Below are 16,504 nucleotides of genomic sequence, written 5' to 3'. Positions count from 1 at the left end.
TACCACTGGAGGCTTTGTGCCATGGATCATCACTGGAGGCTTCGTGCCATGGATCATCACTGGAGGCTTCATGCCATGGATCATCACATGGAGTGAGGAGACATATGGGCAGTCTGGTACGTGGAGCTGCCACAGGGCTCACCAGGCTGGGGAGACATACAGGAGTCCTTGGCAGAGGCACCGGATACACTGGGCCGTGGAGGCGCACTGGAGGTCTCGAGCTTAGAGCTGGCACAACCCATCCTGGCTGGGTGGTTATCTTCACCCTGCAAATGCGGGGCGCTGGCACAGGACGCACTGGGCTATGCACACAGTGCGCAGAGCTGGCGCAGGATATACTGGGCCGAGGAGGATCACTGGAGGTGCGTTGGTGGTGGCAAGTCTGTCACGGCCGTTGAATGCAGTGGACCAAGGTGCAGCGTTGTGAGCGTACATTTTCTTTATTTATATGAAAAGACGCCGAACAAAGCAATAAACACTACAAAACAAACCGTGAAGCTTAAGGCTATGTGTCACAAACAAAGTCAACTTCCCACAAAGACAGGTGGGAAAAAGGGCTACCTAAGTATGTTCTCAATCAGAGACAACGATAGACAGCTGTCCCTGATTGAGAACCCTACCCGGCCAAAACATAGAAATACAAATAATACAACATAGAATACCCACCCCAAATCACACCCCGACCAAACCAAATAGAGACATAAAAAGGATCTCTAAGGTCAGGGCGTGACAGTACTGGTCCCTGATCTTAGCATTATTAGGTTTCAGAGAAGCACTTTATGAACATGATGTGTTAATGAACTGCTGGGACAAACTACAATGAAGAACAGACTGCTGATTGCTGATCAAAACAGTTTTTTGTTTTTTGTCCCTACACTCCCTCAATGGTCATTTTGCCCCTCATGTCATTTACCCCACCCCCTCAACAGTCTTTACTCTGCCATATTTATTCATCACTGCTACAGTTGTTATTGTACATAGTATATAGTGCTATTTATATTCATATTGTTGTTGTTTTTATTACCATTTAGATCATTTATATCTCTCTCTTCCAGTGATGATCCATGGCACGAAGCCTCCAGTGATGATCCATGGCACGAAGCCTCCAGTGATGATCCATGGCACGAAGCCTCCAGTGATGAGTCATGGCACGAAGCCTCCAGTGATGGTCCATGGCCCGGAGCCTGCAATAAGGATCCATGGCACGAAGCCTCCAGTATTTATCCGCGGTCCGGAGCCTGCAGCGACAGCCTCCAGTCCGGGGCCTCCAGCGACGGTCCCCAGTCCGGAGCCTCCAGCGACGGTCCCCAGTCCGGAGCCGCCAGCGAGGGTCCCCAGTACGGGGCCTGCAGCGAGGGCCCCCAGTCCGGGGCCTGCAGCGAGGGCCCCCAGTCCGGGGCCTGCAGCGAGGGTCACCAGTCCGGGGCCTGCAACGAGGGCCCCCAGTCCGGGGCCTGCAGCGAGGGTCCCCAGTCCAGAGGCGCCACCAAAGTGGGGGGAGCCAGAGGTGGAGCGGGGTCTGCGTCCCGCAACGGAGCCGCCACCGAAGTAGATTCCCACCCAGACACTCCCCTATAGAGTCAGGTTTTGCGGCCGGAGTCCGCACCTTTGGGGGGCGAACCTACAGTAACAGTGTTATAGATGATACAGTAGGCCTGCAGTAAGTGTTATAGATGATGCAGTAGACCTACAGTAACAGTGTTATAGATGATGCAGTAGGCCTGCAGTAAGTGTTATAGATGATGCAGTAGGCCTACAGTAACAGTGTTATAGATGATGCAGTAGATCTATAGTAACAGTGTGATTGATGATGCAGCAGGCCTACAGTAACAGTGTTATATATGATGCAGTAGTCCTACAGTAACAGTGTTTTAGATGATGCAGTAGGCCTACAGTACCAGTGTTATAGATGATGCAGTAGTCCTACAGTAAGTGTTTTAGATGATGCAGTAGTCCTACAGTAACAGTGTTTTGGATGATGCAGTAGTCCTACAGTAAGTGTTTTAGATGATGCAGTAGAATTACAGTAAGTGTTTTAGATGATGCAGTAGGCCTACAGTAAGTGTTTTAGATAATGCAGTAGGCCTACAGTAAGWGTTTTAGATGCAGTAGAATTACAGTAAGTGTTTTAGATGATGCAGTAGGCCTACAATAACATTGTGATGTGTAGCCTAACTGTGTTAGTGTACCAGCTTTATTAATCTACACGGCCCCAGGAGACCAGCCCCAGTGACCTTGCTGCTGCAGTAATATAAAAGTGTGTTTGAAATGGCTCCCTATATAGAGAATAGTGTGCCGTTTGGGATGCAGACAACGACAGCCCCATATTCATAAGGACCGCCCGTGCATTCAATGTCTAAGCACTCAGTCTCAGTGTAAGGATCACTATTTCTCATCTTTATATTTTCCTTGATTTAAGTTGAAATCTAAATGTAAATCAGTAATAGTGATGTGACTAATCTCAGGTTACTGTTTGTCACATGGCTTATGTCCTGTTGTCTAAACATGACAAAGCAGTGTCTGTACTTGCGTGTCTGTTTAAGATGTCATGCTGCTTGATAGTCTATACAGTTTGGGTATAAGAGCACAAGGCGAGACCCAGACGCAGGAGGCAGATGGTTAGAGTCCAAGGTGTTTATTAACAATACAAAGGGGTAGGCAAGAGAATGGTCGTGGACAGGCAAAAGGTCAAAACCAGTTCAGAGTTCCAGAGGTACAAAATGTCAGGCAGGCTCGAGGTCAGGGCAGGCAGAATGGTCAGGCAGGCGGGAATGGAGTCCAGAAAAACAGGCAAAGGTCAAAACCGGGAGTACTAGTAAGAGAGAATAGAAACGCAGGCACATGGGAAAAACACTCTGGTTGCCTTGAACATACAAGATGAGCTGGCACAGAGAGACAGGAAACACAGGCATAAATACACCAGGGAAAATAAGCCACACCTGGAGGGGGTGGAGACAATCACAAGGACAGGTGAAACAGATCAGGGCGTGACACTGGGAGCAGAGTTGAATGGTCAGAAATCCAGTATGTATTGGCCTACGTCCCAAATGGAACCCTATTCCTTACATATTGCACTACATTTGACCTGGGTCCATATTTAGTAGTTCACTAAATAGGGAATAGGGTGCCATTAGGGGAACAAGCCTGGTCTGTCTGTATCTGTTATGTTTCTGGGTCAAAATGCTTCTTAGTAAAGGAAACTTTTTAATGCGCCCTGCCCCCTGTAGCGCTACATACCTGTCTGGATTAGTAGCCTTTGACCGGCATTACAGAGAAAATACCAGGGTCGTGTCCCAAATAGAACCCTATTCCCTATATAGTGCACTACTTTTGAACAAGGTCCATAGGTCTCTGGTCAAAAGTAATGCACTAGATAGGGAATAKGGTACCATTGGGATAGATCCCAGGCTAAGCACAAAATCAGCCTTGGAAACCAACACTGTGCAGCCTCTTATAATTTTCATTGAGCAACGTTCTGGAACTAACCACAATGGAACACCACAGTCCCTGTTTGGGCTTCATGCTGCTAGTTTTTCCCCCAAATCAATGTTTTGCAGAGAAAAGCAGTTTATTTTCTCGCAACAAACGTGTTACTGATGTTGATGTTTTTTGCCTGAGGCAAATTGAAACCTTCAGCCACATTTACTAGATGTACTTAGTTGGGCCATGATCTTTCAATTCCCATTAAAAGGCATATTGAGGTGATGAGGACATGGTTGATCACACGTTACAGCTTGGGAGACTTCTGTCCTGTTGTCTTGTGGAATTTGAGCTTCATAGAATTAAGTTAAACATTTACCCGAAGACATAGACATTCAGAACGTGTCTGAGGAATGGACAGACATATTTCAGCTTGTGTCAGTTCTTCACCCAGGAAGTAGACAACTGTCATCAGTCTGGAGGTTCTGATGACACTGCCAGAAAATAATGGTTACAACATGTAAACATGCCAATGGTATGTCACATATTAACATCCCCCTTCTCCCCATTGGCTGGGCCGGACTGTGAGTGTGATTGCATCTCAAATGGCACTCTTTTCCCTATATAGTCCACTTCTTTTGACCAGGGCTCTCATCTAAAGAAGTGCACTATGTAGAGAATAGGGTGTCATTTGGGACTGAGAGAGCTAGGGTCTGACGTGAAGAAACAGACATCACAGCTCTACATCTCTGGATGAAAACAGATGTTGTGTCAGTATGCATGTCTCTTTCATGATGTTACTTTCCTCAAGAGAAATTATTTTCAAAAGACCAAAAGCTGGCTGACATATTTGAAACAAGCGTCTACTGTTACAACAGCCCTGTGGTGGGTTGTCTGTAGATAGATAGATCATAGATAGATGTGTGGTTGTATCAGATCTAGAGGGAATAGCTCCGTATCAATCAGGAGAGTTGGGGTTGATTTACCACTAACATTAACATCAGATCTCTGTTCAGCTCTGCTCAGCTCAGTGGAGATGGCTTCTGGGAGACTTCCCTCCTCCATCTTCTCCTGCTTCTCAGTTCAGATGCTTCTTTTTGTTTTTCACGGCAGGCATCTAAAATTCATGTTGTCCCAGTTTCTCTGGATCTCTGGATGAGTTTCTCTGGGTTAAAGCCATGTTGCCACACTGCTGCTGTTGCACTCTGGGACAGAGACATTCTCTCTCTCTCTCTCTCTCTTGCTCTCTCTCGTTTTCTCTCTCTCACTATGGGCTCATGTCTTGGATGGGGAAATGTGAGTCTTAAAAAATATTGTTGATTTTCAGAACACATCTCGACTCACATTGGGAATATTCATTCTCTAAACAACAATCCCTAACCCAGCAGGCCCTCTGAGCGTGTTTGATTGTTTTTAAATTCCCGCGGTTGGTTGAAGTTGAAACACTACAGTGGAGCCCTTGGGCTGCTGGGCCTGATCACAACACACATCAACCCTGTTCAATCTACTGACTAGGAATAAAGGAACGGTTATAGCAGCCAGCAGTATAGCCTTTTAATTAGGAACCACAGTCTGTCTGTGCTGTCTAGGGACAATCAATAACAGTGGAAATGCATAATAGTTGAAAAGAGAGCAGAGGGACTCAGGAGCTGCCCCCTTGACCTCCACTATGGTCATGCTGCTTGTCTGTCCCAGAGCAGCCTCCCGTTTGTCCCAGGCAGAAGGGATCAATCCTGGGTCGATGCAGCCAGAGTGACGGGGCAGAAGTAACATAGACCAGCCTGGTGGTGAGACAGAGCAGACCAGTAGGACTGTGACCCAAATGCAACCCTATTCCCTATAAAGTAGACCTGCCCGCAGTCCCACTGAAACCCTCCTGCCTTTGTTTGCATCTATTTGCATCTTGTTTACATCTATTTACATCTTGCTTACATATATTTACATCTTGTTTACATCTATTTACTACTTGTTTACATTTACATTTATTCCATAATAATTTGAAATGGGGAGGTATTTTACAAGCCTCTCAGGGTTTTCTACCTTTCCTGCACATGCTCTTTTAGTTTTCCTTTTAAACTCTGATCACATTGTTTTGTATTTTCTTGTGTGAAAAAAATCTACCAAAGCCTGTTTAGTCTGACATCTGTTTAGTTTAGACCTCTTCCTCTGTAGTGATCTGCCTTTTCATTCCAACTGCTCTCTATAGTGATGTCATGTGTAGTCCCTTTACATACCATGCTCCAGGTAATAGTGACAAATCTACACTAGCACTTTTGGAGCTAGGAACACAAGCATTTCACTACACCCGCAATAACATCTGCTAAATATGTGTATGCGACTAATAAAATGTTATTTTATTTGATTAGATTTTATTGACTGTTTAGATCCTCTCTGCTACTGTGGGAGTCTGTGCATGTGTCTCAAATTGCACCCTATTCCTTACATAGTGCACAACTTTTTACCAGGGCCCCAGTCAAAAGTAGTGCTTTATATAAGGAATAGGGTGCCATTTGAGAGAGCCAGTAGCTTTGGCCTCTTTGTGTTGTGTCCCTGTGTTGTGTCTCTGTGTTGTGTGTCTCAGTGTTGTGTTTCTGTGTGGTGTCTCTGTGTTGTCACTCTGTATTGTGTCTCTGTGTTGCCTCTCTGTGTTGTCTCTCTGTGTTGTGTCCCTATGTTGTGTTGTGTCTGGGATGAAGTATCTGTGTCGCTGGAAACAAACCACTAAAGCCCAGAGGAGCTGTTAAAGAGATGGGCCACTGCAAAGGCCATGGATCTCTCTCTCTCTCTCTCTCTCTCTCTCTCTCTCTCTCTCTCTCTCTCTCTCTCTCTCTCTCTCTCTCTCTCTCTCTCTCTCTCTCTCTCTCTCTCTCTCTCTCTCTCTCATGCATGGTAACCCTGGAGAATTGCTGATGGGGTATTTTTTGTCAGCTGCCTACATTAGCATGGCCCTGATGGAACATGATGTGCTCACTGCCTCCCCATATTAGCATAAGAGGGCTGTAGGCCCTGCCTCCCTGTTCTGGGCAATGGGGACCAGGGGCAAAGCTGGTAGGAAGAGGAGAGGAAATAGGGCTACAGATGGCTGGAGGGGGAGAGAAACAGAAGAGAGGAGGAGAGTAAAGGAGGAGAGGGGGGATATGGGGCTCTGGGGGACGAGATGGGGGCACAGCTGGCTTCTGTCTTGCAGGAGGAAGAGTGGAGAGGAGGAGGAGAGCAGGGAAAGGAGGAGAGGTGGGGGTGAGGATATGGCTGCTGCCTGCTGTCTTCCTAGAAGGAGAGGAAGAGGAAAGGAGAGGTGGGAGGTAGGAAGAGGAGAGAGGAGATGGGCTCTGTCATGGAGATAGGCTGCACTACGTCTATATCTGGAAATAGGGTGTTAGTTGGGATGCAGACAGTGTTTTTGTCAATACATTTTATAATACTTCTCTGTAGACATGAATAAAAAACTTAAACCCCCTCACCACAGGGAAGACAAAAAAGTTTTACATTAGCCACTTGGGTTATAACTTGGTTATCTGCTGGGGTGGAGTAACAGAGTGTCTAAGTAATACAACCCACTGGGCACAGATGTCATTTCAATGTCTAGTTTTGATTTACATTTGGTTGAGTTGTCAACTAATGTGAATTCAACGTGAAATCAACAAAACATTTTACATGTCATTGGATTTAGGTTAAATGTTGGGTGAAAAAAAGACTACATTCCCTTACATTGATGATTTTTTGCAAATCCAATGATTTTTCCACGTAGGGAGGATTATTTAAGATACATCAATCCCTCTAATTACCTCTTTAAACACATTTTTTCTCACCTTCTTCTCCCTCCATCTCAACTATCATCGACTGCTTCTGTCTGGAAATAGATATGCATATTTAAGCTAATGAGGCATCCAGAGCATGTAAGTCATCTCGGGCTGTGACAATACCAGTATCGCAATATTTTTTCCACGTCAAAAATTAAAACACGAGGCAGACCAAACTCTTTTGTCCTTTAAAAACCTGCTGTATGCAATATTGTGTGCTATGGAGTACCACAGTATGAGTTATAATACCCATGAATCCTACCGGTAAACAGGGAAATGGTTCCAACCGTTTTTTCATTTTTCCCATAGGGTTTTTTAGAAACACCTAAAATAAGGGCTGTGTTCCGTGTAGACTTACCTTGGCGTGGCGTTTTGATAACTGTGTAAATCTCTCTATGTCAAGGTGACTTTTATCAATATTTATGCTTGTACTTTTGACTGGTGATGGCGCCGGAGGGGAGGGCTGCCGTCTTATTGGCTCTAAACCAACCGTGCTATTTAGTTTGTTTTTTCGCGTTATTCGTAACTTGTTTTGTACATAATGTTGCTGCTAGCGTCTCTTATGACCAAAAAGAGCTTCTGGACATCAGAACTGCGATGCTCACCTCAAACTGGACAAAGAGTTCTTCTTCTTCAATGAGTACTGCTGCTCTTTAATCATTTGTTATTCTTATCTCTTACTTTGTTTTTGGTATTTTCTTAACTGCATTGTTGGTTAAGGGCTTTTAAGTAAGCATTTCACTGTCATTTCACTGGTCTACTACACCTGTTGTATTCGGCACATGTGACAAATACAATTTGATTAGATTTATTTACCCCCCAAAATGAAACGCTAATTAGCTGCTAATGTGGCTATCAGAAAGAACTAGAAATGCAATGATAATCTAGACGAGACGGCCAAATCGAGTCAAAGGTAAGAATCTCTGGATTAGCTATCTAATGCTAGTTTATCAAACATCACGCCACGGTAAGCCTAAACAAAACACAGCCCTTATTTGAAGAGTTTCTAAAATCACCTAAAATAAGGGTGGAAAACCGTTTCCCTGTTTGACCGCTAGGTTTTATGGGTATTATGACACCTCCACTTTGGGGCTCTATAGCTTGAAAATAAATAAATGTGACTCTGGATGACAACATAATGATGTTTTCCTAAAGAACTCAAATCCGCTTTGTGTTTTGTTTCCACACAATAACACTGTTTAGACACGTCTGTGTTATGAAACTGCTGATTCCAGTGTCATTTAATTCCAGTTTGCCTCTAACTAAGATATGTGGCTCATACATATATTCATGAGAGAGTAATGGACAATTGAACATGTTCCATTCCCATAGTTTAATTAAGAAAATGTAGGATTTCAGCTTGGCAGCCCTGTGGTTATTTATCCCCTTATTGCCTATTGTTCTGGTTTGAGCTGCAAGGCATAGGATCYGTCTCAAATGGCACTCTATTCCCTATGCACACTATTTTTGACCAGGGCCCATAGGGAATAGGGTTCCATTTGGGACACTTCCTCAACCAGTATAGAGAGAAATAACAAGGATTTATACTGTTGTATTATACAAAAGAGAAACAAGGCTACAGGTGTAGGATCTTAAGCTGATTAATATTTTGTTGCTGTGAATTTTCCTGCCCAGAAGGAAATGCAAACTTGTAGTGTATTTGAGTTTTTAAGGCTTCTAAAGTTTGTCATTTCCACTTTGAAATATCAGACTTGATTTGCTCTAACAAAAAATGTATCAACCCCAAGAAAAATGTCAATTTATTATATTACACATAATTCCCATTTCCTGTTGCTGCAGGATTATTTTCCTGCTGTAGCTGTCACGTTCCTGACCTATTTTTATGTTATTTTGATTATGTTTAGTTGGTCAGGGCGTGAGTTGGGGTGGGCATTGTATGTTGTGTGTGTTTTGTTTAGTCTATGGGTGTTGTATTGTGTATGGGATAGATAATTGTGAGGTTGTCTAGTTATGTCTATGGCTGCCTAGATTGGGTCTCAATCAGAGACAGCTGTCATTCATTTGTCTCTGATTGGGAGCCATATTTAAGGTAGCCATAGGCAGTAGGCTTTTGTGGGTAGTTGTCTTGTTTAACGTTTGTTGCTTGTATGTGCACTTGCGTTATTTAGCTTCACGATCATTTGTTGTTTTTTGTTTGGTTGTATAGTGTTTTCGTTTCATGTTCATCTTCGGTCATTTATTAAAAGAAGATGGCTTATTTTCCTCATGCTGCGTTTTGGTCCGAATCTCTTCCACACGATCGTGACAGTAGCAAACTGGCTCAAATTAAGATCCTGCATCTGTATGTGACTCTATAATATTTCTTATCGTGAATGCTGCAGACCTCTTATAGCATAATGGCTGTAACAGTGCCATAGTCCTTCAGTGTTAGGAGCATGTTTCATTCTCTGCCAGTTGGGACTGAGATGAGAAAACGGATTTGGGTCCAATGTTTTCTCTCATCTAGACAATCCGTTTTCCATATGGAGATGTTCCTATCTAATTTTTGGGGTTATTGTTGCAGCGCTGAAAAGCACATGGCACATTTCCAGGCTTCTGACAGAAAATCCCTCAATCTTTGGAGAGGCGTGAATATGTCTGCCCCAATTCTGGGCATTATGATGATAGTTTCCTACTTCTGGGCTCAGTGAAGAAGGTCTGCTCTCTGCATCATCTCTGCACTCTTAGAAACAAAGGTTCCGAAAGGGTTCTTCAGCTGTCCCCATAGGAGAACCCTTTTTGGTTCCAGGTAGAAGCAATTTGGGTTCCATGTAGAACCCTCTGTGGAAAGGGATCTACATTGAACCCAAAACGGTTCTACTTGGAAACCAAAACAGTTCTACATGGAACCAAAAGGATTCTACCTGGAACCAACAATGGTTCTCCTATGGGGACAGCCGAAGAACCCTTTTAGGTTCTAGATAGCACCTTTATGGTGGATGCTTCAGTGTGTGTGTGTGTGTGTGTGTGTGCGCTAGGGCTTTGTGGTAGTGACAGATAAACTGAATAACTCAACCCAGGTTGTGTTTCTCCCACTGCTCCCCAGAGAGCTGTGTTTCTGGTGGCAGGAAGCCAGCTGGCCTGGTGCTCTCTATGCGTCACAAATGACACCCTATTCCCTATGTTGTGCACTACTTTTGACCATATCACTATGGGCCCTGGTCAAAAGTAGTGCACTATGTAAGTATCAGGGTGTCATTTGGGATGCGCTCTCTGATGCTCTGACCTCTGTTGACCTTGGAGTAACAACACGTCTTACAGACTGGAGATTGGGTAGAGTAGCAACAGAGAACATGCAGTAAATAGGCCTGGAAATAAGTTTTCTTTAGGTTAATTAAAGCACTTTTTCCCAACTCCAGTCCTCAAGACCAACTCATCTGATTCAACTCATTGAGTGCTTGGTGATTAGTTGGCAAGTTGAATCAGGTGTGCTTGTCTGGGGCCACAACAAAAATGTGTGCTGTTGGTGGTACTGGATGACTGGAGTTGGGAAACACTGCATTAAAGGTTCAGTTCAGCACGGTCTCTCTCTCTCATCCCCAGAGCACCAGAGGAGGACCAAACCATATTAGGATGGCTCAGAGGATTAGAGGCTTCTCTGCAGAAACATCACACTGCATTGACACATCCTTGGCTTGCTCTGAGGCATTTCCGTCACACACTGAGAGTGGCTAGCCTAGCCACACATATCTGCTGCCAGCTTGATGTTACCAATGACAATAGGAAGTATGTCTCATCAGAGAACAGCGTCTTGTCATATTGTGGACATTGTTAACATCTCCGGTCAACAGAGGATGTGTCCCAAATGGACGAGAACGTTTCACCAGAACCCCATATAGTGTACTACTTTTGACCATGGCCCATCCACCATTTGGGACACAAACTGAGGCTTCATAACCATCCATGAGAGCTGGGGGACGTTGTGTGTTCTATCTAAACACCTCAGTGTTTTAATTAACACAGACTTAGTACTGTTTAGACTAGCTTCTTGTCTTGTATAAATTGTAACCTCTTCTCAGGCTGTCTATGTTCAGCTGAAGACACAGGAGGCCTCGACACCTCCTGCTTTAAACAGAATACAGAGTCTCTATGGAAGTAATAGTCCTGCTCTGTATACAGAGGGGGCATCCCAAATGGCACCCTATTCCCTATATAGTGCACTACTTTTGACCAGAGCTCAATTGGCCATGGTTAATAGTAGTGCACTATATGGGGAATAGGGTTTCATTTGGGTTGCAGTCACTGATGTCATAGGATAGGTTCCTGCTATCTGCTGTATGTCTGTCTGTCTGTTCTGGAAGTCTGGGACATCCCTCACCTGGGTGTGTTAAACTATGAACACTGACCAAATTTGTAAGCTACTGTCTGTCTGTCTGTCTGTTCAGGCTCTGTCCCTCAGGCCTCACACTCCTGTTCTCATAGAGAATTGAAGAAAGAATAAACCATATCCCATGAAGGTTACAGCACAGACCTGATGACAGTTATAACCATGTACCCCTGCCTATTAACATCCCACATTCCCCCATCCCAGAGTGTCCTCTCCTGACTGACTCCCAGCTGAGTAATGTTCTGTTCAGYCCTGGCTCCAACCACCTGCAGGCCTCTGAGCTGACTGGCCTCATTGACTTGTAGTGCAGGTTGTCTGTGGAGTGTGTGCCTGAACTGCCAATGAGAATATCTGTAGTGACAGGTGGAAGTGTTTGAGTCTGGCCAGCTTCGCCCTGCATGCTGAGGAGAGGAGCTGCATTCTGAAATCAGCCGAGGAGCTGATCTGGGTCCTGAGTTCAACTGTCTGTCTGGCTTCACAATGGGTCTGTTCTGTTATTGTTGATTGTGTTCCAAATGGTACCCTATTCCCTATATAATGGTTCCCTATAAACCCTATAGGCCCTGGTCAAATAGGCCCTATAGGCCCTATATTGGGATCAAAGCGCTGTATAAATCCAATTAATTATTATTATTTGAGGCATAGCCTTTTTCTGTTATGTTTCAAAATGGATCTGTTCTCTTATCATGATCAAATCAAAGAAAATTGTATGTGTCACATGCGCCGAATACAACAGGTAGACCTTACCGTGAAATTAAGGAAATATAAAAATATTGTTATAAAATTACAATAACGAGGCTATATACAGGGGGTACCGGTACCGAGTCTGTCACGACTTCCGCCGAAGTTGGTCCCTCTCCTTGTTCCGGCGGCGTTCGGCGGTCGAAGTCACCGACCTTCTAGCCATCGCTGATCCTCTTTTCATTTTCCATTGGTTTTGTCTTGTCTTCCATTACACCTGGTTCCAATTCCATCAATTACATGTTGTGTATTTAACCCTCTGTTCCCCCCCATGTCCTTGTCGGTAATTATTTCTTGTAGTGCTTATGCACGGTGTGCTGGTATTTACCGGGTTTTGTTTGACCCATTAATTGTATTGTTCTGTTGACGGTGGTTTATGGATATTAAACGACACCGTTGTAAATCAGTTTTCGCTCTCCTGCGCCTGACTTCTCTGCCGCCAGTACGCACCTAAATACAGAGTCAATGTGTGAGGGTACAGGTTAGTTGAGGTAATTGAGATAATATGTACATCTAGGTCGGGGTAAAGTGACTATGTATAGATAAAAAATCAACGAGTTACAGCACTGTTAAAAAAAAGGGGATGTCAATGCAAATAGCCCGGGTAGCCATTTGAGTATGGCTACCCGGTGTGCTCGGGAGTGTATGGCTACCCAGTGTGCTCAGTCCACGATCATCTCCTTTTTCTTGATCACGTTGAGGGAGAGGTTGTTGTCCGGGCACCACACTGCCAGGTCTCTGACCTCCTCTCTATAGGCTGTCTCATCGATGTTGGTGATCAGCCTACCACCGTTGTGTCGTCGGCAAACTTAATGATGATGTTGGAGTTGTGCTTGGCCACACTGTCGTGTGTGAACAGGGAGTACAGGAGGGGACCCCGTGTTGAGGATCAGCGTGGCAGATGTGTTGTTGCCTAACCTTACCACCTGTGGGCAGCCCGCCAGGAAGTCCAGGATCCAGTTGCAGAGGGAGGTGTTTAGTCCCAGGGTCCTTAGTCCCAGGGTCACGATCATATCAAGACTGAGGGGAAAACATTTGACTTCAGAATGGTTAGATAGAAGCATTCTRGACTGATCTACTGCATTTGCAGCGAATACAACACATTTAAACGAACAACTTATGATATAAAGGCTTTATAGAGCATTCRTAAACATAACAAATATGCCTCACAAAACAGCAAAAGCAACATTAGCCTGAAGATGTGACTAGCTATCTCCATCTCAAAGGAAGCCTGCATGTATTTTCCTTGGCTGTGCAGCCCAGGGCCCGTATCCACAAAGCGTCTCAGAGTAGGAGTGCTGATCTAGCATCAGTTTTTACTTTTGGATCATGAAGAAAAAGATTGTATGGACAGATCCTAGATCAGCACTCCTACTCTGAGACGCTTTGTGGATATGGGCCCAGATATCTCTCCAGAGGCTCAGTTTTAAGCCTGCTGCTACTAGGCTGTTATCACAGAGAACAGTCTCTGCCTGGTTCTGGTTCTATTGGGCCAGATGTTCCCTGGATGTTCCCATCCAGGCATCTTTGTCTCACTGCCTTGTGTTCTATTGTCACAGTGTCTCTGTTGGCTGTCCTTGTATACACGCACGCACACACACACACACACTGTGCTGTCCATTCTGCCGATTATCTGTCTCCTCTTGTCTCTCTGTGGGGATCAGCAAGCTCTGAGAAGAGGCGTGTGTGTGTGTGTGTGTGTGTGTGTGTGTGTGTGTGTGCACAGATCTCCTAACTGGCTGAAACCGTGCTCTGTGTTCCGCTTCCAGGAGATAGAGGGGAAGAAAGTTCAAACAACAAACCTTCAGTGTTTTTATTATTCAGATCGGGTGGAAAAATTTTAAGATAATATTACAGTCGACAAGTATTCTTTACATGTGTCTTGATGTTATTAAATTCTGAGTCAATCAAAACAATAAACACATTTAATGTTGTTTTGAAAACAAATTCATTAGCTAGTAGCTCATGCAAAATATAAACGTTTGAGAGTGTGACATAAAATGTACACTGAGTTTACAAAACATTAAGAACTCCTTCCTATTATTGAGTTACACCCCCTTTTGCCCTCAGAACAGCCTCAATTCATCAGGGCATGGACTCTACAAGGTGTCAAAAGTTCCATAGGGATGGTGGCCCATGTTGACTCCAATGATTCCCACAGTTGTGTCAAGTTGGTTGGGTTTCCTTTGGATGGGGAAAAACCCAGCAGAGTTGCAGTTCTTGACACACTCAAACCGGTGTGCCTGGCACCTACTACCATAACCCGTTCAAAGGCACTTAAACCTTTGGTCTTGCCCATTCATCCTCTGAATGGCACACCTACACCATCCATGTCTCAAGGCTTAAAAATACGTCTTTAACCTGTCTCCTCTCCATCATCTGCTCTGATTGAAGTGGATTTAACAAGTGACATCAATAAGGGATCATACCATTCACCTGGTCAGTCTATGTCATGCAAATAACATTTCCTAATGTTTTGTACACTCAGTGTATACTGTGTTAATAATGAAAGGACCTTTAAATACGTCCTTCGGTTTTTTATTTAATTTAATCCACTAGTGTCAGGGCAGTGACCATTAGACTGATTATAATGCTTCATTCTATAGCTAGAGGTCTCCTGATATCTCCAGGAGTGATAAGTATAATTTTTGTCTTAATCTGTTGTTGTCTAGTGCTGTCTTTTTGCTACGTAGCTAGGGCCATCTACTTTAGGTGCTGCCTGTCTTCCCAGTAGCCTACTTGGGGTGTGTGAACTGTTACCTGCTATCAACTTGCTGATGACTCTTGACACATCAACCAGAATTAAGGGGCAGGGCAATTTGTGAATGTTGTTGTCTTCATAATCAGCGGTTGTATTGGAAGGGGAGTAGTTTCTCCTATCCTAGGCAATCAACAATTAGCTATGGGTGGTGTGCTATTCACATCTGCAATGAAATGATTAGTGTTAGTACTTCAGTCTCCTCTGTTTAATCAGCGGCAGTTTCGTCGCAAAACTAAGATCGTTGCCACAGATGGTTCTGCCAAGTTTTTCTGCCGAGTTATTTGAGGAAGGAAAGAGAAGAAGGCTCCACACCACTCTCTCACTTGAGTATCTTAACRAGTTATTTTCAGATTTAATTTCACTCTTTTGTAGCTTTTGTGGCAACTATGTGTGTGTTTTCTATACCTGTTCACTCCTCTCCCTGTAGGCTTTACAGACACTACCCCCACACCTTGGCTGCAACCCTTCTAATTTAGTGTACCCTGCGCGCACAACCCATGTGGAATTCCTGGTCTTTAGCAGCTTTTGGAACTGCCGATCTGCAGTCAAGAATGCAGAGTTCATGTCAGCCTATGCTGCCCTTCAGTCCCTTGACTTTTTGCCCCTGACAGAGACATGGATCACCTCAGAGAACACTGCTGCTCTCTCTTCATCTGACTACGTTTCTCATAATCCAAGAGCATCTGGTCATTGCGGTGGTGGCACAGGGCTACTCATTTCTCCTAAATGGAGATTTTTTCTTTCCCCCCTCACTTACCTGTCCATCTCCTCGTTTGAATTCCATGCTGTCACTGTCACTTGACAACAATGTTAAGCTTGAGTGGACATCTGTCGCCCATCAGGTGCCCTTAGAGTTCCTCAATGAGCTTGACACCTTGATAAGCTAATTTCCTAACGATGGCTCACCACTCATTGAAATGGGTGACTTTAACACCCCCAACGTCTGACTTCAATGAGTTTCTTTCCACTCCTTTCCTCTTTTGACCTCTCCCTTTCCCAGTAACCTCCCACTCACAAGGCAGGCAATACTCTTGACCTCATCTTCACTAGAAGTTGCTCGCTTACTAATCTCACTGCAACCCCCCTCCATGTCTCTGGTCACTACTTTGTTTGCTTTTCTCTCCAACTCTCTTCCAACCGTACCCACTCGGGCCCTACTCAGATGGTCATGCGCCGCTGCAATCTTCACTCTCTCTCTCCTGCTACTCTCTCCTCTTCTATCTTACCCTCTCTTCCTTCTACTAAATCCTTCTCCCTACTATCTGCTGACTCTGCCTCTTTGACSAGATGCGCCTCCCTTTCTGTATCCTTTGAGTTGCACTGTCCCCTTTCCTTCCGGGCCGGCTTGACCCTCCCCTCCTGCCCCGTGACTCATTGCGAGCTTATAGAACAGGGCTGCGGGCAGCTGAGTGAAAATGGAGGAAAATTAAACTTCCAGAAGTACCTATCCTCCTC

Source organism: Salvelinus sp. IW2-2015, linkage group LG22 (genome assembly GCF_002910315.2).
Source record: "Salvelinus sp. IW2-2015 linkage group LG22, ASM291031v2, whole genome shotgun sequence".
In the NCBI taxonomy this organism is placed as follows: Eukaryota; Metazoa; Chordata; class Actinopteri; order Salmoniformes; family Salmonidae; genus Salvelinus; species Salvelinus sp. IW2-2015.
The sequence above is the reverse complement of the archived record's forward strand: the minus strand, read 5'-3'. Positions refer to the sequence as shown.